Raw genomic sequence first — 25733 nt, 5'->3', positions numbered from 1 at the left:
CCCGGTGGTTCTGTTTCTGAGAAGTTATCTTAAAGAAATAAGCCCAACTGTACAAAAATATTATTTTAAAGGCAGGGACAAATTCTTCTGATTGATTGGTTGTTCGTGCTGTATCTTCATTGCTGCACAGGCTTTTTGTTTGTTTGTTTGTTTAATTGCAGCAAGAGGGGGCCACTTTCTAGTTGTGGTGCAAGAGCTTATCGTTGCAGTGGCTTCTCATTTCAGAGCACAGGCTCTAGGGTGCGTGGGCTCCAGTAATTGTGGTGCATGGACTTAGTCGCCCGTGGCACGTGGGATCCTCTCAGACCAGGGATGGAGCCTGTCTCCTGCACTGGCAGGCAGATTCTTTACCACTGAGCCATCAGGGAATCCCTTGATGGGAATGTTTTAACTTGTTATTTGGGGTTGAAATGAGAATAGAGAACATTAGAAAAGCAAAAGGCTAACTTTTCCTCTTTTAGCTATTTATTTATAAAAGCAAAGGAACCAGAACAAAGAGTATTGTGGTGAGGAGATGGTCTGTGAAGACTCTGCTAACAAATTAATTATAAAAATGCCCTTTGAGATATATAATAGCATTGTGTTAAATAAATTAATAAACTAGAAAATGTGACAGTAATTTATACTCTGTTACATTTTGATACTAGTCGTTTTTCTTTTCCAGAGAATCAATTTGAGGTTAAAGTTGAGTTTGGATATGTGACAGGCACTATGCTAGGTGAGAGGACATGAGAAAGGAAAAAGAAATAGACTCTTTTCTCAAAGAATTCCTTTCCAGGGCCATTTCCTTTTTTGGGGCCACTATCATCTGTCATCTGGTGTTCTAAGCTAACTTCCCTAGTCTCTCTCCCCATTCAATCAATCATCCACATGCTGTCAGGAATAGTTTTCTAAGCTACAAATCTAATTGAGTTATTGTTCTGCTTAAAATTCTTCAATGATTTCTCATTGCATGTTGGATAAAATCTAAGTTCTTTAAAATGACAAGAAGTTTCTTAACAGTTTGATTTTTTTTGGGGGGAGGAATGCATTACTTACTGTCAACCAAATATACTTTATTCTTGCATGACTCTGGGTCAAGGAGAGTGCCTTAAATATATTTCACTGTAATAATATAAATGTTTTTTAATAAGTTGGACTCACCTCCTAATTTATTCTTCCTCCTTTGGAGATGATGCATAAGTTGAGGCATCGTAGTGTCAGATTTCACACTGTGGTAATTGGTAGTATGGATATCAGGGTGATGTGTGTGATAGTGTAGGAAGTTACCTGTCAGGCTGAGCATTTTAACTTTACTTTGTCAGTAATGTAAAGCTGATGAAGGTTGGATTTTTATTCTACTATGTTCATTTCTAGTAATTTACTTAGAAAAGTATTTCAGGGTTGAATTTTCAATTGAACCAATGTTAAAATGAAGATAGAGGAACAACTTGGAGCATATTGCAATAATCCAGTCATAAGTGACAATATCCTGCATTGAGGTTGGCTTATAAAAATTAACAACATAGCTTATGGTCATTTATCTGGGAATTTAAATATAGGAAGCATGCAAGTAATAAAATTATGCATAATGTTGTACTATAACTGACCATAATGGTTTCAAAAATATTGTAATAAGTGATTTGTCAATACAATGGTGCAATCTGATAGCTTCTACAAAAAATCCAAAAAGTTAGTCTAAGCTCCCAGAGATGATTGATCCATACAGTATAGATGGAAGGACCAAAACATAATAAACAGATTTTAAAGTATCTCTCTCAGATTATTTCTTGATGTGAAAAATCTAATAAATTTAATGAAACAAAGCTATTTACTACTGAACAGGAGATATTTTAGTATTTCCATTCTATGGGAAAATGAAAAAAGTTTAAAAAGGAAAGACATCTACAGAAAACTGCATTTTGCAAATGTTGTTTTATTAATTGTCAAAGGACTGTGACAGAACATGAAAAAATATTTATGTTGTATCATTCTGATTATTCTGCTGTAGTTTCTTTTGCCAATAGTTGGGATTACTACATAAGATAAAAATAGGAAAATGGAAATATTTTCCTGTAATTGTGAAAAAGTGTGGCTTCATTATAATTGAATTAAGTAAAAAAATTAAAGAAGATTAAATAAGATTCAATACAATAAGTATGAGGCTGTTTTCACTTTTCTAGGATAGTATGATAGCTACTTGCAGCTTAACTTTGCAAGTAAATCACATAAATCACTTTATGTTCCTAAACTTCTGGTTCCTATTTCCACTTTTTCAGTATTTTTCAAATACATAACCTGTACTCAATTTAGGAATAAGTCCTTTGGTTTATATTTGTGAGTCCCTGGGAGGTAGTAACTTGGCTTTGTGGTTAGGTGTTTATGACACAGAAGCATCAAGTGAGGAAAGAAGCTGACAGGACAGGAAAAAAAAAAAATTGAGACTAAAGGGTAAAGATGTGAAGAAATGGTAGATATGAGGAACTATTTGGTGAAGAAATATTTCATACATGAAATGTCAAGGGAGCTATGACATTATATTTACCTGTGGATAGCTTTGAGACATCTCTTGACATTTTTTTTTTAATAACATGTACTGCCTTGGGAAAATGTCCTATTATTATATTATAGAGCTTTGGTATCACATCATATAAATGATGAACAGACCAAGTAAAATGAACTTTTCTAGGAAAAACAACTCAATATTCTATCAATCTTTATTAATAAAATGTCCATTATTTCAAGGGTTAGTAATATCAAACCTGACCTTGTTAGCACAAATTTGTTATAGTGCCAGCCACTGTGTAGATCACTGGCTCAGGGTCATCAAATGAAGGCTTATGTTCTTAGACTGGAGAGTTGTGTAGCCATTCTATTTATCATGAAGGTCCATTTATTATTTCACTTTCAAAAAATGAAATAATAATCCATGAATCTGATTTTCCTCCCATGCAATCCATCTTCCATTCAAGTACTAACCTTGCCAGACCTTGCTTATCTTCTGAAATCAGACAAGATTGGGCTCATTCAGGATGGAATGCCTGTAGACTCATGCAACTCATCTCTAAAGAATAAAAAAGAGCTGTTATTAATAGAGATTTCTCAATTATTAAGAATTTTCATTAAATTATTGTTCTAATAAAATATGTAAGTTATATTTAATTTAACTTACATTTATATTTTAATACACAGAAGAGAGTGGCTTACCTGCAACCATATCCTGTTCTATTAAATGTGTATTTTATTAGATACTTGGAGAAGGAAATAGCAACCCACTCCAGTGCTCTTACCTGGAAAATTCCACGGACAGAGGAGCTTAGTAGGCTACAGTCCATGGGATCACAAAGAGTCAGATACGACTAAGGAACTTCACTAATTAGATATTATGTAAAACAAAACTTAATTAATGCTTACTATGTGCTGCTCTGTGAAAAAAATAACTATCATAATGGGGATTCTGTTTTATGATTTAAGTCCTATTTCAGATTCTCATAGGTGAAAAGATGGCACGCAATAGACTTCACAGCTTATCAAAAATAAGTAAACTGGCCAGCCATATGATACTTTTGTATTGACATTTTGGTTTTATCAAATGTTTGGCAGACTGGGTGTGGATTTCTATTTTCTGTTTGGGGGTAACTAATTGCTTATGCGGGTATGCTGTACTATGCTCAGTTGCTCAGTTATGCCTGACTCTTTGTGACCCCATGGACTGTAGGCCATCAGGCTCCTCTGTCCATGGAATTTCTCTGGCAAGGATACTGAAGTGGGTTGCCATTTCCTCCTCCAAGGGATCTTCCTAACCCAGGGATGAAACCTGTCTCTTGCATCTCCTGCATTGGCAGGAGAATTCTTTACCACTGTGCCACCTGGGAAAACTTTCAGGTGGGGGTATGAAATTTGAAATTGATAATTTGAATTCTATTACAGAATTCAGATAGTAACATAAATGTCTTGTTTAATCTGTGCAGAAACTTTCTGCGTTTTTTTTTACAGTGGCTATTTACCTTGACAAATGAACTTGTTTAAAGAATCCCCCTTTGTTCCTCTTCTTTAAAATGAAGTAAACAGCCCAACTGAAGTACATAATTCCACATTATTATTTTCCTTTGGCTCTGCAAATATTTCCTATTGGCTTTTTGAGTCCCAAGGAATCAAGAAAAAGACCCTGTTCTAAATGAGAGAAAATAGTATTATAAATTCTAAGTTTCTCTTTAAACAGTTTCTACCCTGATGTCCCAGAGGTAGGGATGAAAGTTTCTACCTGATCCATGATATATCTGTACTTTTGATTCTCAATACAGCAAGTCACTTCTTGAGGAAGTTAGAGATAATAGGAAATATAGATGCCAGAGCAAAGACAAGGTTGCTGAATGATACCTATGAGAAACATCTTAGAATAAAGTATTTTAAAAGTTCTTCAATTATACTTGCACAAAGCCTGCTTTCAATTTTTCCCTTTTAAAATAATGGAATTCAAATCTTTCCTTCAATATAAGTTATTAAGATTTCGTTGAAAACAATAACTTGAACTAAAATGAAGGGTGTATTTCAAAATACATTTCCAAAAATCTAAAATACCATATTCTGTTTCATGTAATTTTCAGTTTTTAAACTTGTTTCTGATACACGGAAGAAGCATCTTGGTGTTATTTGTTAATTTCACATCAATAAGATTGTTTTATTGCAAGAAATAGATCAAGGGGAGAAAAAGGGCATTCATCAAGTTCCTAAATTCTGTCAAACCCTGTGTCTGACCATTTATAAGTAGTTTTTAAAATCTCTGTTTATAAACGTAATTCAGAGAATCCAATGGATAAAGAAACCTGGCAGGCTATGGTCCATAGGGTTGCAAAGAGTCGGACATGACTGAAGTGACTTAGCATGACCGCATGCCGCATGTATTGATTTTCCCAGTGCAAAGGTGAAGAAACTGATACTAATTTTATGTGGTAGAAAAAATAATTTAATCCCATATTTCTCTTAAAGTGTGTGGTATTTGTATTATATAATCATGTCTTATCTTTATATTAATCCTCCTTGAATGGGTTTTTTAACCTGTCCTCCTTTTTATTTGTCCACTAAGACCATTCTTACCTGATGATTCCAAAAATCTCCTAACTGATTAACTGCTTCCAGAATGTACCCTCTTATACCCCACTGATTAACTATTTTAGTGTATACTTTACACTGTACAGAAAAAATATGCACCTTGATTTATCACAAAGACTCATGTAACCAACACCCAGGTCTAGAAATAGGACATAATTACCCACTCCTCCCAAAATCCTACCTTTCGGTGACTCTCCTACCTTGCACAAAAGGTAAACACTTTTAGGCTTTTCTTGTTAGTCTAACCACCTAAGCATAAATCCATAAACACCATAGTTCAAATTATTTTTGAACTTAATATGAGTTGAATAAAAGCATATATTTTTCCATGCACTTCAACATTATAATGTAATATTTGTCTCTTGTTGCATAGCTGCAGTAGTCCACTATCTCTATATACCAAAATATATGAATCCATTCTACTGTTAATGGATCATTCAGTTGTTTTTCATTTATGCCTTTAAAAATGCTACTGTGGACACACTTGTAAATTTCTTAGGGAGCATAACAGTTTCTTAGGGTGCATGCAATTCTTTTTGTTATGTACCTGAAAGTTGGATTATAAGGTCATCTGACATTAAAATAATAACTGTATGAGATATTGCCATAAAGTTTCTCCAACCATGCAAATTTTGTACTCAGTACTTTTAATTTTAGCCATTTTGGTAAATGTGTAGTGATATTTCATTTTAGGTTTAACTTGCATTCCTTCATTACTAACTAGAATGAACACCTTTTTTTGTTTGTTTGTTTGTTTGTTTATTGGCTGTTTGGTTATCCTCTTTTTGGATTGCTTGCTAAGGTCCTCTGGTAATTTTTTTCTATTATTATCTTTTTTCTTATTCATTCAAACACTTTTAAAAAGTTTACAACAAATGACATATGCTACAAATTTACTGACTTAGTCCAGGGCTTGTCTATTAATGGTGTCTTGATGAACAGAAATCTTAATTTTACATATTTCCTTGTATAATTGTTGCTGTTTTTAGTTGCTCAGTTGTGTCCAACTCTTTACAACCCCAAGAACTGAAGAATGCCAGGCTTCCCTGTCCTTCACTATCTCCAGGAATTTGCTTAAATTCATGTCCATTGAGTAGACGATGCCATCCAACCATTTCATCCTCTGTCACCCCCTCTTCTCCTGCCCTCAATCTTTCCCAGAATCAGAGTCTTTCCCAATGAGTCGGCTCTCTGCATCAGTTGGCCAAAGTATTGGAGCTTCAGCTTCAGCATCAGTCCTTCTAATGAATATTCAGGGTTGATTTTCTTTAGGATTGACTTGTTTGATCTCCCTGCTGTCCAAGGGACTATCAGGAGTCTTCTTCAACACCACAGTTCAAATACATCAATTCTTTGGTGCTCAGCCTTCTTTATGGTCTAACTCGCACATCCATACATGACTATGGGAAAAAACATACCTTTGAGCTTACAAATCTTTGTTGGCAAAGGGAAGTCTCTGTTTTTTAGTATGTTGTTTAGGTTTGTCATAGCTTTTCTTCCAAATAGCAAGCGTCTTTTCATTTCATGACTGCAGTCACCATCTGTAGTGATTTTGGAGCCCAAGAAAATAAAGTCTGTCACTGTTTCCATTGTTTCCCCATCTATTTCCCATGAAGCCAAGGGACCAGATGCCATGATATTCAGTTTTTGAATGTTGAGTTTTAAGCCAGATTTTCCACTCTCCTCTTTCACTCTCTTCAAGAGGTTCTTTAGTTCCTCTTCCCTTTCAGGCATAAGGATGGTATCATCTGTATATCTTAGGTTATTGATTTTTCTCCCATGAATCTTGATTCCAGCTTGTGCTTCATGCAGCCCAACATTTCTCATGATGTACCCTGCAGAGAAGTTAAATAACCAGGGTGACAACGTACAGCCTTGATGTACTCCTTTCCCAATTTGGAACCAGTCTGTTGTTCCATGTCCGGTTCTAGCTGTTGCTTCTTGACATGCATACAGGTTTCTCAGGAGATAGGTAAGAGATCTGACATTCCAATCTCTTTAAGAATTCTCCACAGTTTCTTTTTATCCACACAGTCAAAGACTTTAGCATAGTCAATGAAGCAGAAGTAGATGTATTTCTGGAATTCCCTTGCTTTTTCTATGATCCAACAGATGTTGGAAATATGGTATTTGGTTCCTCTGCTGTTTCTAAATCCAGCTTGTACATCTGGAAGTTCCTTTAGAAGAGATGAATTCCTTAGAAGAATGGAGTAGCCCTAATAGACAACAAAAGAGTCCAAAGTGCAGCACTTAGGTGCAATCTCAAAAATGACAGAATGACTTTGGTTCATTTCCAAGGCAAACCATTCAACATCTCAGTAATCCTAGTCTACGTCCCAACCACTAGCAGTAAAGAAGATGAAATTCAATGGTTCTATGAAGACCTACAGCATTTTCTAAAACTAAAACACCAAAAAAAGGTGTTCTTTTCATTATAGAGGGCTGGAATGTTAAAGTAAAAAGTCAAGAGATACCTGGAATAACAGGCAAGTTTGGCCTTGGAGTACAAAAGAAGGGCAAAGACTATAGTTTACCAAGAGAACACTCTGGTCATAGCAAACACTCTCTTCCAACAACACAAGAGATGACTCTACACATGGACATCGCCAGATGGTTAATACCAAAATCAGATTAATTATATTCTTTGCAGCCAAAGATGAAGAAGCTCTATCCAGTCAGGTAACATAAGACCAGAAGCTGACTGTGGATCAGATCATGAACTCCTTATTGCAAAATTCAGACTTAAATTGAAGAAAGTAGGGAAAACCTCTAGGCCATTCAGGTATGGCCTAAATTAAGTTCCTTACGATTATACAGTGGAAGTGACAAACAGATTCAAGAGACTAGATCTGATAGACAGAGTGCCTGAAGAACTATGTACAGAGTTTTGTAACATTGTACAGGAGATGGTGACCAGAACTGTCCTCAAGAAAAAGAAATGCAGCAAGGCATAATGCTTAGTGCATCTAATATCTTTATTTAAGAAGTCCGGTCATAAGTTAATAAAGAGAACCTCTACATTCTAGTCATTTTATTTATTGCCAATCATAGTTAAATGAATAATCCAACTAAATATTATTTTTGTATGTATGACATAAAATAGCAATCAAATTTTACATTCTTTCCCATAGGGATAGCCAATGAACCTTAGCACCAGTTGTTAAAAAAGATACTACACTTTCTCTGTTGCTCTGCAGTGTTACTGTTGTTAAAACTCAGTGTTTGTGCTTTTTTTTTAATTGACATATAACTGACATATAATACTGCATTAATCTTAAGTGTGCAACATAATGATTTGATATATAATTATACTGCAAAATGATTACCACAATAAATTTAGTTAGTAACAATCACCACACATAGTTACAATTATTTTTCTTGTCATGAGAGTTTTAAAATCTAATCTCCTAGCAACTTTCAAATGTACAATACAGTATTATTAACTATAGTTACTATACTGTACATTGTATCTCCAGGATTGTTTGTGTATTCTTTAATTTCTCCTTTACTTACTATAGATATATGTAGCCATATTACAGGATAAGATCTCCTGTTATTCTTACTCCTGACTATTCTTGGTCTTATGAATTGCCATATAAATTTAGAAATAACTTTTCACTTTTGATAAAATCCTGCATTTTTCATGGAATTCTATGAATCTGTGGATCAGTATAGGAAGAACTGACATTTTTTTTTCATTGATGGCTTTTCCAGTCCTTAAACTGTTATAGCCTTCCTTTAGGAGAACTCCATTTAATATGCCTCAATTATGTTTTCTAGTTTTCTTCTTCATGTTCTTGCACATATTTTGTCAGGTTTACTCCTAAATATTGGATTTTGTGGGTTTTAGAAAAGATATTTTATTTCTAACATGTATACTATCATGTGAATTGAATCGCCAGTCTATGTCTGACGCAGGATGCAGCATGCTTGGGGCTGGTGCATGGGGATGACCCAGAAAGATGTTATGGGGAGGGAGGTGGGAGGGGGGTTCATGTTTGGGAATGCATGTAAGAATTAAAGATTTTAAAATTTAAAAAAAAATTCATTTCCTAATTCTTTTAGCTAGTATATAGAAATGCAGATTTTTAATATTGAGTTTATGCCTTATTACTTTAATAATTTTATCTGCAGACAGTTTTGGATTTTTCTTCTTAGATAATGGTATAACATATAACTCTTAGTTTTGTTGCTCAGATAGCAAAGAATCTGCCTGCAATGCAGGAGATCCAGGTTCGATCGCTGGGTGGGGAAGATCCCTTGGAGAAGGAAATGACAACTAACTCCAGTATTCTTGCCTGAAGAGTTCCGTGGACTGAGGAGCCTGGTGGGTTATAGTCCATGGGGTTGCAAAGAGTTGGACACAACTGAGCGACTAACACTTCCACTTTTTTCCAATCATTGCATTTCATTTTTTCCCTACTTTTTGTCATTTTTAGGACTTCCAAGTACAAAGTTGCATAAAGAATATCCACATTTTGTTCCTATTGTCAAAGACAAAACTTTCAACCTGTCACCAATACATATGATGACATTTATCTTTATTTTACTGAATTATCCTGTTATAGTAGATTATAAAAATCACCTTGCATAACTATTAATAGTTGCTAAAAAATCTTTTATTAAGAATTAATAGGGAGTTTTATTAAATGTGTTTTATTTTGCATCAGTTGAGATGGCCAAACTGTGTTAATGTAATAATTGCATTGATATTTAAATCCTTAATCAATCTTGTATCCCTAAGATAAAACCAGTCTGGTTATACTTTTTGTTAGTATTCTTTCTAGTACTTTAAAAAATATAGGATACTGAATGAGAGTTGCATGTATTTTTCTATTTTCATACTGAAACAGAATTTGATATCAATGGCAGTATTTGCTATCTGCCCTGAAGAAGAAAATGGCTACCCAATCCAGTAGTCTTGCCTAGAGAATCCCATGCCCTGAGCAGCTTGGTGGGCTACAGTCCATGGAGTCATAAAGAGTCAGACAGGATTGAGCAACTAAGACTTTCACTTTCAAGGCTTGTGCAGTGTGGTGATGTTTCTTTTTCTTTGAGTTGGAAAGTATTGTTATGATTAGAATTCTGTTTAGAAGTTTTCCATAATTAATTGATGATGTCATTAAATTTTGGGGTTTCTTTTTCTAAGAAAAAAGCACCGTATTTTCTTTTTACTTATTTTTTTGGCCACACTGTTCAGCATGTAACATTCAGTTCCCACACCAATGACTGAAACCTGGCCACTGCAGTAAAAAGTCCAAAATCCTAATCATTAGGCCACTAGGGAACTCCTTGTATTTTCTCTAAATTTGTGTTATTATTCATGTTTCCCTTTTTGTTATTGTTTGCTAGTTCACCAAATTTTTTCTTCTGGATTTAGGGATGGAAGGTAGGCAATGGATGAAATTGATGAGGAACATACCAATATTTGCAGTAATATAAATAATGTCCTATTTTTGATATTGGGTGGTGAATTTTACATATAGAAAACACCTTTTTGTATGCCAAAATATGACATATTTTAGAAATTTTTAAAATACTGCTCATGCTTTCTATTTTGCCCTTTGGCATTTAGATGTATTTAACATAAAAATTTTACTTGCTGACATCTTAGGTTACTGTATTGAGATTTTTTTTTTTAATAGTACAGCTCTTTCTTTCTACTTTCTTTTTTATTTTGTCTGGTTCTGCCTGAATGAACTGCTGGAATATAAATTGATGGCGAATGTGCTGCACTCTACAATGGCAGAGGCTATCAGTCTTCATTATATCAAATAGCCTCTACTGTCCTGTCATCTGTCTTTTTCAAGTGGACATCAATTAACCAAGACACAGAGATACTGTAAGGCCATTGATAATGTTTGTCATCAATTTGATTTATGGTTTTAAATAGATGAAGTATACCTTGAAAACTAAGGATTGATTTAAATAAATCAGATCTGCCTGTGAGCTTATAAAAATACAGTAAAAATCTACACATTAAACTCTGTGTGACTAGGCCATTACAGTGCTGTCTGGATGTACTATTCCTCTAAATTAAATGACTAAGCTCACACTCTTCAGCTTCCTGAATTCATTTTCAAAGCTATTTCATTTTTTTTGTTCAAATACCTAAAAATGGAAGCATCTATCTGCTTGAACTAAACTTAATATTTAAACAGATTCAGCTTGAGTAATATCCACATGTAACTAAGGATTTAACTCTTGAATCAGTCCAGGTTTGCAAGTAGAATTTTGGGGAAATACTGTGTTTATACAAAATCATTTTCTTCTGTATTAAAAAAAAATGATCAGTTCAGTGTGTTCAGTAGCAAGGAAAAGTGAGTAAGTTATGATAGCTTAATGAAGATTCAAATCCTGATAGAAATATGAAGAATCCCCTCAGTGAAATGTTGGAAAATATGCCATATCTTAACTCTAAGAGGGCAGAAAGTTTGAATGAATTGTTTGAGCTTGAATAGTTATTATGCAAAGATAAGGACCATAAAAGTCTTAAAGATTTCTCCTTATAATTATATCCATATATTGCATTCCCTATTAATTATAATGAAATATTTTAAGCATGCTAAAAATATCATACTAAATAGATTCCCAAGTGCCCACCTTCTAGCTTAAATAATAATGCAATTATAATTAAAACCTCCTTTATCAGTTCAGTTCAGTTCAGTCACTCAGTCGTGTCCGACTCTTTGTGACTCCATGGACTGCAGCACGCCAGGCCTCCCTATCCATCACCAACTCCTGGAGTTTACCCAAACTCATGTTCATTGAGTCGGTGATGCCATCCAACCATCTCATCTTCTGTTGTCCCCGTCTCCTCCTACCCTCAGTCTTTCCCAGCATCAGGGTCTTTTCAAATGAGTCAGCTCTTCACATCAGGTGGCCAAAGTATTGAAGTTTCAGCTTCAACATCAGTCCTTCCAATGAACACCCAGGACTGATCTCCTTTAGGATGGACTGGTTGGATCTCCTTGCAGTCCAAGGGACTCTCAAGTGTCTTCTTCAACACCACAGTTCACAAGCATCAGTTATTTGGCTCTCAGCCTCCTTTAAACTATTTCTTGATTCCATTCTCCTTTCTCCTATAGTTTCTGGAGGTATAGAAATTTAAAGTTTATCACTATCCCAAATTAAAGGTTATCATTCCCATGAATATTTTGGATTTTTGGTATGTTTTGAACTTTTCTATAAAAGTACCATTCTGTAGATAAATTGTATCAGTATACTTTTTATTTATTTAATTTATTTATTTTAATTGGAGGAGAATCAGCCACAGGTATACCTGTGTCCCCAACCATCCTGAAACTCCTCCCATTTCCCTCTCCACCCTATCCCTATGGGTTGTCCCAGAACACCAGCTTTGGATGCCCTTTTACATGCATCAAACTTGCACTGCTCATCTATTTTACATTTGGTAATGCACATGTTTCAATTATTATATTTTTGAATTTTATTTATATTGATGCTATTTTCCTTATTCATTAATTTCATTATACATCTATTTTTCTCTTGATAAATTGCTAACTATTTCACTTTCTCTTTACAAAAACTCAGCAATATATATGCTTGTACATGCCCCCTTGGTCTTAAAAAATTGAAGTACAAAAGAATAGAGAGAAGTGGCAGGGAAGAGGAGAATACAAGAAAATATCCAAATGTATCACAAATGTAAGGATATTGTTTCAATTAACTTTTATTTTTCCTCTGAAAACTTTGTGTACACAGGATTGTAATACAGAAATTATTTTTTACTGTGGATGATGGTAACATTGTTTTTAAAGTACTGCTCTAATATATGTGAATATATATTCATATATATTCTATAATTATATTAACATATATTTAATACATTTATATATATATGAAAAATATAAATATCACAAATATATATGTCAATACATACTTAATTTTTGGATAGTAGGCACTGGCATCTTTAATATAATGTTTCAAATTCCACTCCAAAATGGTAGAGTCTGTTAATTCCTCCACCAATGAGGAGTTTTGTTGCTCCATTTTCTCAGAGCTGGAAGGGGGCAATCGCAGCCCCAGAGAGACATTATCTACAAAACTGCAAGCAGGCTTCTTTGCTAACTTCTTGGGGTTCTGGATGGTCAACATCCGCCTGAGAATGTGCGCCAGTTGTACAGCCAGAAAACCGAGCGGCAGGGATGGGGGAGGTGATAAGTTGCAGCGACAGCGCTCGCCAAACACCTCATCACCTGAGCTGCTCGGACCTTGGAAGGGCACAAAATGCAGACCCAACCGAGTCTGCTCCTCTGAGGATTACCCACGTGCCTGAACCTGAGCGGCTTTGACCTGGGAGGTGCATGCAGCCCAGGGCCGGCCTCGTACGGTTCCCGGCGGAGCAACCTAGAGTCTGAGCAGTGTGGGCAGGGAGGGCACACGTGCCGTGAGTAGGGGTAGGCCCAGTGTGGCTGAGGCACTGCGAGCACACGCCAGTGTTGTTTGTTTGCAGCATCCCTCTCTCCCCACAGAGCGACTGAACAGTGAGCCTTAAAAAAGATGTCCACCACTGCCCCACTGGTGTTAGGGCAGAAATCAGTCACTGAAGAGACCAGCAAACACAAGGACTTAAAACAGAGGGAACCGCCTTGGAAGTGACAGGTGCAATAGATTAAAACCCTGTCGTTAGTACTGACTACATAGGAAGAGGCCTATAGATCTTGAGAAAAATAAGCCGGACCAAGGAACTATCCAAAAATGAACTGATCCCACACTGCCCACCACAACACCAGAGAAAGTCCTAGATATATTTTTACTATTTTTATGATCATTCTTTTTTCTTTTGATTTTATTAAAACTTAAATTTATTTATTTTAATTGGAGGCTAATTACTTTAAAATATTGTATTGGTTTTGCCATACATCAACATGAATCTGCCATGGGTGTACACATGTTCCCAGTCCTGAGCCCCCCTTCCACCTTCCTCCCCATACCATCCCTCTGGGTCATCCCAGTGCACCAGCCCCAAGCATCCTGCATCCTGCATCGAACCTAGACTGGCAATTCGTTTCTTATATGATATTATACATGTTTCAATGCCATTCTGTCAAATCATCCCACCTTCTTCCTCTCCCACAGAGTCCAAAAGACTGTTCTATACATCTGTGTCTCTTTTGCTGTCCCGCATACAGGGTTATTGTTACCATCTTTCTAAATTCCATATATATGCGTTAGTATACTGTATTGGTGTTTTTCTTTCTGGCTTACTTCACTCTGTATAATTGGCTCCAGTTTCATCCACCTCATTAGAACTGATTCAAATGTATTCTTTTTAATGGCTGAGTAATACTCCATTGTGTATATGTACCACAGCTTTCTTATCCTTTCATCAGCTGATGGACATCTAGGTTGCTTCCATGTCCTGGCTATTATAAACAGTGCTGCGATGAACACTGGGTTACACGGGTCTCTTTCAGTTCTGGTTTCCTCGGTGTGTGTGCCCGGAAGTGGGATTGCTGGGTCATAAGGTAGTTCTATTTCCAGTTTTGTAAGGAATCTCCACACTGTTTTCCGTAGTGACTGTACTAGTTTGCATTCCCACCAACAGTGTAAGAGGGTTCCCTTTTCTCTGCACCCTCTCCAGCATTTATTGCTTGTAGACTTTTGGATGGCAGCCATTCTGACTGGCATGAAATGGTACCTCACTGTGGTTTTGATTTGCATTTCTCTGATAATGAGTGATGTTGAGCATCTTTTCATGTATTTGTTAGCCATCTGTATGTCTTCTTTGGAGAAATGTCTATTTAGTTCTTTGGCCCATTTTTTGATTGGGTCATTTATTTTTCTGAAATTGAGCTGCAGGAGTTGCTTGTATATTTTTTTATTTTTTAAATTTTAAAATCTTTAATTCTTACATGCGTTCCCAAACATGAACCCCCCTCCCACCTCCCTCCCCATAACATCTCTCTGGGTCATCCCCATGCACCAGCCCCAAGCATGCTGTATCCTGCGTCAGACATAGACTGGCGATTCAATTCTTACATGATAGTATACATGTTAGAATGTCATTCTCCCAAATCATCCCACCCTCTCCCTCTCCCTCTGAGTCCAAAGGTCCGTTATACACATCTGTGTCTCTTTCCCTGTCTTGCATACAGGGTGGTCATTGCCATCTTCCTAAATTCCATATATATGTGTTAGTATACTGTATTGGTGTTTTTCTTTCTGGCTTACTTCACTCTGTATAATCAGCTCCAGTTTCATCCATCTCATCAGAACTGATTCAAATGAATTCTTTTTTACGGCTGAGTAATACTCCATTGTGTATATGTACCACAGCTTTCTTATCCATTCATCTGCTGATGGACATCTAGGTTGTTTCCATGTCCAGGCTATTATAAACAGTGCTGCGATGAACATTGGGGTACATGTGTCTCTTTCAATTCTGGTTTCCTCGGTGTGTATGCCCAGAAGTGGGATTGCTGGGTCATAAGGTAGTTCTTGTATATTTTTGAGATTAGTTGTTTGTCAGTTGCTTCATTTGCTATTATTTTCTCCTATTCCAAAGGCTGTCTTTTCACCTTGTTTATAGTTTCCTTTGTTGTGCAGAAGCTTTTAAGTTTAATTAGGTCCCATTTGTTTATTTTTGCTTTTATTTCCATTATTCTGGAAGGTGGGTCATAGAGGATCCTGCTGTGATTTATGTTGGAGAGTGTTTTGCCTATGTTCTCTAGGAGTTTTATAGTTTCTGGTCTTATGTTTAGATCTTTAATCCATTTTGAGTTTATTTTTGTGTATGGTGTTAGAAAGTGTTCTAGTTTCATTCTTTTACAAGTGGTTGACCAGTATTCCCAGCACCACTTGTTAAAGAGATTGTCTTTAATCCATTGTATATTCTTGCCTCCTTTGTCAAAAATAAGGTGTCCATAGGTGTGTGGATTTATCTCTGGGCTTTCTATTTTGTTTCATTGATGTATATTTCTGTCTTTGTGCCAGTACCATAATGTCTTGATGACTGTGGCTTTGTAGTATAGCCTGAAGTCAGGCAGATTGATTCCTCCAGTTCCATTCTTCTTTCTCAAGATTGCTTTGGCTATTTGAGGTTTTTTGTATTTCTATACGAATTGTGAAATTATTTGTTCTAGCTCTGTGAAAAATAGCACTGGTAGCTTGATATAGGGATTGCATTGAATCTATAGATTGCTTTGGATATTATACTCATTTTCACTATATTGATTCTTCCAATCCATGAACATGGTATATTTCTCCATCTATTAGTGTCTTCTTTGATTTCTTTCACCAGTGTTTTATAGTGTCCTTACAGATGATGAGGGCAGATTATCTGTTCAAATTCCTATAATTTTATTTTCCTTTTCAGTGGCCTTCCCATCCATAGTTTTTGCTACCTGTCTCTATTTTTCTTAACTATTCACAATTTGTTTTCTCATTATTATATGTGGGAGTTGTTTATATATCCATGATCCTTGTCCTTCTGATGTCCATGGGATTTCCCTGGCAAGAATACTGGAGTGAGTTGCGATTTTCTTCTCTAGGGGACCTGACCAAACTACAGATCAAACTGGCATCTCCTGCATTGGCAGTTGGGTTCTTTACTACTGAATCACCAGAGAATGAATAGATATTGAAACATTACCATCTACTGTGCTGCTGCTGCTGCTAAGTCACTTTGGTTGTGTCGGACTCTGTGCAACCCCATAGATGGCAGCCCACCAGGCTCCCCCATCCCTGAGATTCTCCAGGCAAGAACACTGGAGTGGGTTGCCATTGCCTTCTCCAATCCATAAAAGTGAAAAGTGAAAGTGAAGTCGCTCAGTCATGTCCAATTCTTAGTGACCCTAGGGACTGCAGCCCATTCGTCTACTGTAACCCATCTTTTATTCAGATTTCCTTCATTTTTACCTAATCTCATTTTTCTATTCCATGATCCCATTAAAAATGGTAGATTACCCTCACTAGCCATATTTCCTTAGGCTCCTCCTCAGATTCTCATATTTTTCTTGGTTTTGATAACCTTGAGGGTTTTGAGGAGTACTGGTGAAGTATTTTGTAGACTCTCTAATGAAAGACTGACAGTAATGGTGAATGCCATTATGCATTTGTCAAAATCCATAGAATTTTACATTACAAAGTATATTTTAATACATACAAAAAAATCTAAAAAGTATTTAAAAGGTTGAGAGAACCCAGGATGGATGTAGAATGTGACAAGAGAATCTAACTGTATTACAAGTGTATGAAGCAAGCTAACAGAAGAGGATGGGGAGAAGATACTGAACTAAGTAATTCTGAAAATGAGAATTGTCCATAAGAATAAATATAAAAGGAAGACTATATAAAGACACTAGCTTAAAAAGTTGTATATCACAATGGTACATTTAATAATTTGGAACTACTATGTATACAGTGAATCAAACAAGTAGATAATATATGGTGAGAGCCAGTTTTTTCATTGATGGATTAGGAGGTGACAGATAAGAAAGAGGAAGTTAGATGTATCCATAATCCGTATGGTAATAGATTAATGTTGGAGAGATCAGCATGAACTACTATTTAGATTAATATAGATACAGATGGCTAAATTGGGAAATATTCATAGATATATGTGTATATACATATATAAACACACACATATTCCCTTGCTCTATCAACTAGGATAACGTAGAAGCAGTGATATACTAGTTACAATGATTAGATGTGTTGTTGTTGCTGTTCAGTAGCTAAGTCGTGTCCAATTCTTTATGACCCCATGGATTGCAGCATACCAGGCTACCCTGTCCACTATCTCCTGGAGTTTTTTCAAATCTATGTCCATTGAGTCAGTGATGCTAAGGATCTCATCCTCTGCCATCCCTTCTCCTCCTGCCCTCAATCTTTCCCAGCATCAGGTTCTTTTCCAATGAGTAATTTTCTTTACATCAGATGGCCAAAGTACTGGAGCTTCAGCTTCAGCATCAGTCCTTCCAATGAATATTCAGGGTTTATTTCCTTAGGATTGACTGGGTTGATCTCCTTGCAGTCCAAATGACTCTCAAGAGTCTTCTCCAGCACCACAATTCAAAAGCATCAGTTCTTCGGTGCTCAGTCTTCATTATGGTCCAACTCTCACATCCATACTTGACTACTGGAAAAACCATAGCTTTGACTATACAGAGCTTTGTTGGCAAAGTGATGTCTCTGCTTTTTAATATGCTGTCTAGGTGTGTCATAGCTTTCCTGCCAACGAGCAGGAAAAGTTGCTCAGCAGGACATGCTGAGCAACTAAACAAGAACAAAGAAGCATACAGCTCATGCATTTCAAAATCAAAGTGAAATAATGTCTACTCATTATTTGAATTCTTGACTCAATTCCAGTGTTAGGAGGAAGGTGGTGTCCCCATACCACCAACCAATGGTCTGGACACTAGCTGGGTGGAAGTGAATTCACTCAGTCGTGTTTGACTCTTTGTGACCCCATGGATTGTAGCCCACCAGGCTCCTCCCTCCATGGGATTCTCCAGGCAAGAGTACTGGAGTGGGTTGCCATTTCCTTCTCCAGGGGATCTTCCCTGGGATCAAACCCGGGTCTCCCATATTCCAGGCAGACGCTTTAGCTTCCAAGCCACCAGAGACCACCAACCAAGGCTCTGGACACTAGCTGGGTGTCCTACAATAAAACTCAATTCTGACACTATCTACCCAGTGATAGAATCAAATGCCCTAGGTAAATGGCTCAGTCCCATGAGACTGCCCTCCAATTCAGAGGAAAATTGCAAACACAGGTTGCTTCCTATTCTTCTAATTAACTAGGTATAAATCAGAGGTTCCCATGATCTCCTTCTTGGGTTTGATTAATTTGTTAAAGTGACTCACAGAACTCGGGTAACTCATTTACTCACCAGATTACAGGTTTAGTACAAAGACTTTTAAAGGATAGAGATAAAGGACCATTCAAAAACTGGAGTATTCTTGGGCTTTCCTGTGGGTCAGCTGGTAAAGAATCTGCCTGCCATGCAGGAGACCTGGGTTTGATCCCTGGGTTGGGAAGATCCCCTGGAGTAAGGGGAAGGCTGCCCACTCCAGTATTCTGGCCTGGAGAATTCCACAAACTGTATAGTCTATAGGGTTGCAAAGAGTCATACACAACTTCACTTCAAATAAAATTTATCTTTGGTAATAACTCTTATTCTGAGAAAGACCAATTTGAATCCTGATGAAAAGATACATAGGATAAAGTCCCAAATGGAGGAGTTTCTGCCCTCATGGAGTTTAAGGCCAGGCACAGAAGAAATCATTCGTTCTGAGATGAATTTTCTATTATGCTTTCATTTGTATTTCATCAAACTAACTTCTCCTACAGCTGTCTAGCAGCACTATCAGCATGTGAGACTATTGGTTTATGGCCAATTACTGAACATGGTCACCTACTGGAAAACTGAAGGTTAGTGTAAAAGCTCAGTGAAAAGCATGTTTTAATCTTAATTTATTTTCTGTATCACAGGATTCAGCTCCTGAGGTAAAACAGAGTTTATTACTCTTATTATAATGCCTAGTTAAAAGCTAAAAGATAAAAGCCGATGATGCTTGCTAGTATTTTCTACTTTTTTAATACGTGTAAAGGCACCCCACTCCAGTACTCTTGCCTGGGAAATCCCATGGATGGAGGAGCCTGGTAGAATACAGTCCATGGGGTCGCTAAGAGTCGGACACGACTGAGTGACTGAACTGAACTGAGCAACTTTCACTTTCACTTTCAAAGGTTGATTCTAAATTACATGTAATAATGTTATTAGTGTGTTGTCCATTGAAATAGAGTTACATACATGACTTTCAGAATTACTTTAGTAATATAGATGGCGACTTTAAACTAGCTTATTCCTAGTCTCATGATTAATGTACTTTGTGGCCAACAGATCATGTTCATGAACAGTAAACTGAGATTTTGGTGATGCCTATGGCCATTGCAAGAGAAAAGTCAGAAGTAACAAATGGGAATTGATACCAAGATATGATTTTATAACACCAATTACAAGGGGATGACAGAGGATGAGATGGCTGGATGGCATCACTGACTCGATGGTCATGAGTTTGAGTAAACTCCGGGAGTTGGTGATGGACAGGGAGGCCTGGAGTGCTGCAATTCATGGGGTCGCAAAGAGTCAGACACCAGTGAGCAACTGAACTGAACAACAAATGAAACAAGTTAATCATAGATACAGAGGTAAAATTATGACAGAATGATTCTCATTATTCCCAGAGAGCATTTAAAAATAACAACAACTGTAGCAATTGGTTTTTTCCTCTTTTTTGATAAATGTTGTTAATAATACTTTATATTTGCGGTTTGTAAACATTTTCATTGTAATTAAAGGATTAACTCTGACACTTTTAAATGTAGGAATATCTGAGGCATACATTAAAGTAAAATAATGGGGATAATTTTATGAAAGAGAGATATCTAATTCATTAATTTTGACTGTCTAAAGGCTTTTGAACCGTGGTGTTGGAGAAGACTCTTGAGAGTCCCTTGGACTGCAAGGAGATCCAACCAGTCCATTCTGAAGGAGATCAACCCTGGGATTTCTTTGGAAGGAATGATGCTGAAGCTGAAACTCCAGTACTTTGGCCTCCTCATGCGAAGAGTTGACTCATTGGAAAAGACTTTGATGCTGGGAGGGATTAGGGGCAGGAGAAGAAGGGGACCACAGAGGATGAAATGGCTGGATGACATCACTGACTCGATGGACGCGAGTCTGAGTGAACTCCGGGAGTTGGTGATGGACAGGGAGGCCTGGTGTGTTGCGATTCATGGGGTCGCAAGGAGTCGGGCACGATTGAGTGACTGAACTGAACTGAAACTGGATTACTGCAGTGTAATACATGAGGGATTTTTGTAAGCATAGTAAATTAAAAAGACTAAACCACTACATTATCAAAGTCTTATTGAACAAAAGTGGTATTTGACTTCAATTTCAACTTCTTTTCAGTGGAATAAAATAATTTCTCAAAAATTTAAAAAGAAATTGGAACAATAATCTGAGAACATGTTGGTAAAAGTCTTAAGGTAGTTGAAAAAGTAGAAGTTTAGATTTGACAAAATGGAAGGATAAATGGAGGTTTTGAAATGAAAGACATACTTCCCTTTTCATTAGAGTACAGTTCTTTTAGTTTATTGTGACCAACCAAACTTAGTACAAATAATGCAAGTGCAAGATTTTTTCCCCAAACTTAATACAAGTGATGCAAATGCAAGATTTATTTTTTTCCTCCAGCACGTGTATGACTATTACTGATTGAAGAGTTTTATTTGTTCCCTTTGTTGTAACAGTGTAGTGGTGCTTTACCTTACTTGAAGAAAAGTCAATCTGATTCTTCAAAAATGCTCAGTAAGCGATAATACCTACACTAAATTTTAATTCACTTTTGAGGACTTTCCTTCACTTTTGATTTTCCTTAGATATTTCTGATAATTTGAGAAGGATGCACTACAAATCAATTCTTAAAATAATACTCTTTAGTGTCTCTTATTTGTGAATCTCAACATTTCTATGCTAGACTGTGTTATCACAGATAAATAGCATGACTGTTATTTAACAAGTCACAGGCAAGAAACTTGTAGTACATTTTTATTTAATATATTAAATTATATTTTAATTTGTTAAAATTAGACAGGATTATAACATGAATTCTTAGTGGCTACATAGGCTTGCCAATATGACTTCTTTTGTGATTACTGGTGTATTGATTTTTCTCATCCTATGAGAAAAAGAATTGCTGATATGAACTAGGAGGCTTGGTTGAATGATATTTTCATAGTTTTGACTTCATATTGAGCTGTTTAAGGGTCATCTTGAATTAGTAAATTGTACCATATTCCAAGATGAAAGCCCACTTTCTTTAAGATAACACTGTAGATGTATCACCTTTTTGTCACCCCAATACTGATTTGCAAATAGCACAGGAGTGCAGTAACTCTAGGTATCCATATGTTTAATGACTTGTTGGATATGAGTTTGGGCAAACTCTAGGAGTTGGTGATGGACAGGGAAGCCTGGTAGGCTGCAGTCCATTGTGTTGCAAATAGTCAGACATGACTGAGCAACTGAACTGAACTGAACTGAACTGATATGTTTCCATAGACAGAGAGACCAGAAACATTATCCATAGGGAGCCAAACAGACTCTTTTCCAGTGGTCCTAAGAGTGCTGGTTGTACTGATCCTCTCTGGTATAGGACTGGAGACAGTCTGTCCCTCAATGCTCATTCAGGCAGCTATTTATTGACAAATTGACTTCCACTAGACTTTGAACCTCAGAATATACTCACTTTAACACATCTGCAAAATAAATGACACACACACAGATACCATGAAAGTTTCAAGGCTGACCATGAGGGTCAAAAAGTGGGTGATGACCCAATTCCTGGAAATCCCTCCCCCTTTCCCAAATAGCTGAAATACCCCTCCCACTCATAGCCTGTGAAATTACTCACCTCTATAAAAACTGACAACCCCATACCCTGTATGCCACTCTTGCCTTCTGAGGTGACCCACACTCCATCTGTGGAGTACATTTCTAAGTAAATATACTCCTTACCTATCACGTTGTCTTTGACTGAATTATTTCTGTGATGAAACATCAAGAACCTGAACTTCATTAAGTCCTAAGACTAGGTGTCTGATCTGAGTTAGACTGTGGGTTCAAGTCCCAATCTGAGTTACATGATTTCAGTTCTGCTAATAATATAGTACATATTACAATAATACTGAATATTTTTTATTGAATGCACTTTTTATAAGATAATACAGTGCTATGTATTTTAAAAGAATCATCTTCCTTAATCATCATAGCAATCCCAGGAGGTGAGTACTATTAGAATGTTTTACATCGAAGGGTTTCAGAACAAACTTCCCCAAAATTATTTTGAGATAAAGGTAAGCAAGACCCTGTGGATTGAAGAGAAACTTTTGCCCCTCCCTTAACTACTTGTTGTTTTTGGTTAGTTGCTAAGTCATGTCTGATTCATTTAAATTGGACTTTCCCAGACTAAGAGTTATTACCAGAGATAAATTTTATCTTCATTGATCTTCATTGTCCATCTGTATGGCAAAGAAAACATCTAGTTACCCAACATCTGCTATTCTTATTGTCCTATAAATTACCCTCCTGTCCTTGGAAGCCTCAGGCCCCCTATCCCATTTCTTAACTCAAGATGTCAAATATATGTCATTTTACTTTTCTGTCTTTGAACTTTTCATGCAAGTGAAGTCTTTGATCCTCTCATATATGTAGAGTTCCCATATATACAAAGTAAAATTTCATTTTCCCTTTAATCTATTGTATCTCAATTAAATTCTTAGACCATCCAGAAGAAACTGAGGATAAAGGAAAGAAAGGGTCTTTTTTTTTTTCCTTTTCCCTCCCACAACATATGAAAACCTGAAACACAGAAAGCCTAAGTAAATTGCCTCAAGTCACCCAGCAAGAGGAAGTGTCATGCATAGAACTTGAATCATATATCTTTGTTGTATGTAATATTGTTATTTATAATAAGAAATATGTTTGGTCTCTGTTCCATTTCTAACTTTGAGCTTCTAAAACACTTGGAGCTTCCTAAGAGGTGAGAGAGATGAAGTAGTGTTTTTAACATAATAAGGTGACTTTTCAAATGCCCTCAGATCTCCAAAGCATGAGTGCTGGTTGCCCTAGGAACCAACCCTGTGATTGAAGTGTTGGAACTTTCAATCCTTCTCCTCAACCTCTGAGGAGGAATAGGGGCTAGAGGTTGAATTGATCACCACTGGACAATGACTTCATCAATCATGCTGTGTAATTAAGCCTTTGTGCTGTGTTCAGCTGCTCAGTTGTGTCCAGCTCTTTCAGAACCCATGGACTGTAGCCCACCAGGATCCTCTATCCATGGGACTTTCCATACAAGAATACTGGAGTGAGTTGCCATTTCCTCCTCCAGGGCATCTTCCCAACCCAGGGATCAAACCCTTATCTATTGCATTGCAGGCAGATTCTTTTACTGCTGAGGCATCAAGGAAGCCCCATTCCTGATTAAATCCTTTATAATACACTGGCAATTTACTGGGTAAATAAGTTTCTTATGTTCTCTGAGCTGCTCATGGACAAAAAGAACAAAGAATCTTGTTCATTGTCCAGTTATAAGAAAGGTTAAAGTGAAGCTCACTGCTGAGCTCAGCAACAGAGAAAACTGAGAAGAGTTTCAAGAGTTGAGATTCTTGAGTCTTCCCATACATAGGTAAGCACTAAAATCATTAATTTGAGGTATCTGAAGTCTGTGATTAGCAGTAATCTTTTATAAGAGTATGCTTGACTACGTGTATTTCCCAGCAAAAAAATAAAATAAAACAAACAAACATATTTTATAAACACACACACTGGCTCTTGGCACTTACCCCACCTCTTTGGAGCAGTGTAGCAATTCCTCAGAGCTATCTGAGAGGCTATCTCCTGGGCTATAGTCCTAGTAAGAGTCTGAATAAATATAAACTCATTTTTTTCAGTATAAATTCTCTAATGAATTAATAAAATCCAAAGAGGGGTCATGGGAATCTGATTTACAGATAGTTGGTCAGAGTATTTGGTAACAATTTGCACTTGAGATTGGCATCCTGTGTGAAAGTGGATTGTTAGAAACTCCAATTTGTAGCACATGGGAAAAAGCACTGGTCACAACCTGGGCTTTGTTGACCTGAAATTAATAAACTGCCTGATGCTTCTCTAGCAGAGATGGGTTTATTATTCAGGATCAGTGGAAACTGCTATTTAGGATCTGCAACTATGGTCTGAAACAACTGTGAGCAACCCGCAAGTCACCACAGGGCAAGGGAAGGAAAACATTTTCATAGAGGAAAAGAAATTAGAAGGGCTATTGTAAACAAAGAGTCCATGGCTTTTTGATGTCCAACTCCTTGCCAGGAAAGAAGAGGAGTCTTTCTCCATCCTCTTGGGCTCTCCTATCCTCTTGGGCTCTCCTATCCTCTCCTATCCTCACTGTCTGACTCTCCTTTCTGGCCTCCCATCTCTAACTGAGCTTCCTGTTTATTAATTTTATAGACTGTAATTGGCATCTGAAGTAGAAGGCAGTCTTGTAGGACTGAACTCTTTATCTGTAGAATCTGATGCTATCTTTGGGTAGATAATGTCAGAATTAAGTTGAATTGTAGGAAGCCCAGCTGATGTCTGGAGCATTGCTTGAAACCTCCCTCTCCACCAAGAAGTAGAATTGGGTACAGAACCCAAATAATGGACTATTTTGAAATTTGGTCTTAGATTGAGTTACTGTGCTTTAAAAGTATTGTTAATGTCTTAGGATATTTTAAAATGTGTGAAATACAAAATATGTTACTTTTAGGACTAAGTAGTCTCCCTGACATCAGTGGACTGTAATGAAAAGTAATGTGATCTCAAAGGCAGTGAGGACAAATACTATGGGCAGCACACAGAGTTATAATGTGCACTTGCTTTTTCCTACTGCTTCTTTAAAAAGCATTTTTTATACCAAATATTACAGAGACCATGAAGTCAAGATTGCAGACACATGATTGCACTCATCTCACACGCTAGCAAAAAAATGCTCAAAATTCTCCAAGTGAGACTTCAACAGTACATGAACCATTAAATTCCAAATGTTCCAGCTGGAATTAGAAAAAG

General features: G+C 36.8%; 1 protein-coding gene across 1 annotated transcript in view; it reads left to right on the top strand.

The window, feature by feature from the left end:
* The window catches only part of LOC138439037 (uncharacterized), a 262340-nt gene extending 241098 nt beyond the window's left edge, over positions 1-21242 (top strand). Inside the window, exon 5 of the mRNA XM_069587289.1 lies at positions 20538-21242. The gene's annotated coding sequence lies outside the window, so the exon portion shown is untranslated. The remainder of the gene's footprint in view (positions 1-20537) is intronic.
* The last annotated feature ends 4491 nt before the right edge of the window (positions 21243-25733 follow it).

This window comes from Ovis canadensis, chromosome 4 (genome assembly GCF_042477335.2).
Source record: "Ovis canadensis isolate MfBH-ARS-UI-01 breed Bighorn chromosome 4, ARS-UI_OviCan_v2, whole genome shotgun sequence".
NCBI classification, from domain to species: Eukaryota; Metazoa; Chordata; class Mammalia; order Artiodactyla; family Bovidae; genus Ovis; species Ovis canadensis.
The sequence above is the reverse complement of the archived record's forward strand: the minus strand, read 5'-3'. Positions and strand labels throughout refer to the sequence as shown.